This window comes from Rhea americana, unplaced genomic scaffold, assembly GCF_003343005.1.
Source record: "Rhea americana isolate MKP2758 unplaced genomic scaffold, rheAme1 scaffold_34, whole genome shotgun sequence".
In the NCBI taxonomy this organism is placed as follows: domain Eukaryota; kingdom Metazoa; phylum Chordata; class Aves; order Rheiformes; family Rheidae; genus Rhea; species Rhea americana.
In genome coordinates this window covers 1705503-1707473 of record NW_028186468.1, presented here as the reverse complement: position 1 = coordinate 1707473, position 1971 = coordinate 1705503, and positions in this window count along the sequence as shown.

The window sequence follows — 1971 nt, the reverse complement described above, 5'->3', positions numbered from 1 at the left end:
AGCAGTCCTTCACAGCATCTGAAAATTTAGTTCCTGGGAAAATTTCAACACAGAGCATGACATAATCCACATGGAGGCAACTGAAACCTCTCACTATCATTGTATTTCCTATTTTTATAGCTTTTCTAGTCTCCTTTAGTATGTGACAGTCACTGTTCAAACCTTGGTTGGGCAGACAGCCCTAGTCTATACTCTTCCTATTTAAGCCTGAACATCAGTTCATGAGATGCTGCATGATTTGCTAAAACAGTTGTTTACTCTTTAACGAAAAGCATCCTACCTAATACATGCAGAAAGGACTGTGTCCTTTCTATGCTATCTGTAGTATATCTGCTCTTACAGTATCTGACCTTCCATGAACTTTGTGATACTCCAAGTATTATATTATGGGGATGTTTTATTGTCTTTTTAATATTATGGGTATGATGATTCTCTCCAGAAGAGGATGTGCAATGACAAACTCTACAGTCTTCTTTATCTGTCAGCTTTCTCCCACTATTTTAAACACACATATATACATATACACATGTGTGTGTGTGTGTGTGTGTGTGTGTGTGTGTGTAAGTTTAACTTAAGTCCACAGCCTGGCTGCAAATTTATTTAGATAAAGCCTGTTTTTCTTATGTATGTTCTTTCTACTGAAAAAAATGTTTCCAGTTCCTCTTGAATCTTAGCTCCTTTTCTTGCATTTTTCCAACCATGCATTAAGACTCTACCTCTCTAACTGCATCTGGTCCCACATACCATAGTGAAGATCTCCATACAATTAGATTTGGGTCTTTAACTCCATATATAGCAGCCTATATTTTACTTCCCAAATCTCTTACATACCCCTCTCTATGTAACACGGTCTGTGATGAACCGCTTTTCCCAACAGACTAGCTGGACATCTTCTGAAGYTGGCCACTTTTGCAGTCAGTAAGCAACTGGCTGACTGTGTGGCACTGCAAAGATATGTAAGCTGAATACAATGGCTAATCACTCCAGCTATCTTTCCGCATCACCTGCGATCCCCAGCCTCAAATGGATATCATCAGCATCAGGAGACTTACCTTGCTGTGTCTGTAACCAGCTTAAGAATTGCAATGTGGAAGACGATCACAATATCATGTCAGAGGATTCAGTGCTCCCATACCTTCCACCATGTTTTACTGGTAGCAAATGGGAACCACTGCATGCAAGGGCCACATGAGATAATTGACAGTGGGGCGTTACTGATAGGGGACACAGAGGAACAGCAAAGCCTCAGGAGGGGCTGATGGCACAGAAAGACTCCRATTCAGACAGAAAGCATCCACCTTGCAGATCAATTCTGCTACTTTAATTATGTCACCATTTCCCTGTTAGGGTGAATTTAAATGTTGCTGCCAAATTTACCTCTCTTCATGGTACTAACACAGGCATTCTGTGAAGAGTATTATAGGCAAATCTATTAAGACTCCTATAAAGTACCTTTATAAATTTACACACAGTGTTTCATCTCAACAAACTGAGGTTCTAGTTTACAACTGCTCCTGCATCCAGACACTGCACTGTAAAACAACTTGGCACAGTAAGCTGGGCTATAAATTATAACCATACACTAACTGGGAGCAAAGTTCTGGACTCTGACATGGAAATCAATATGATTCCTTTATCTTGAATGCTATGTATAAACAAATGAGCCTTAAATACTCAACTGTTTAGGTGCCTAACTCCCTCCCATTAACTCAAATGGGAGTTAAAGGTCCATATATTTCTAGCAATCTGGACGGAGATTCCAATTCCTGACGTACTTGCAACTCTAATCCCAGACACTTGCCCAGACAGAATAAGATGCTTGGAATTTGACCCACCACACTACACACAAACAAACCTCCTGTTCATAAATTTCATTTGAGAAAGATGTCCAGGATTTCGCCCTTCCCTCCGAGCTGAGCAGTATTAGCAAAGCATAAAGAGTCAAAATTACTCAGAATGTGACAATATTTT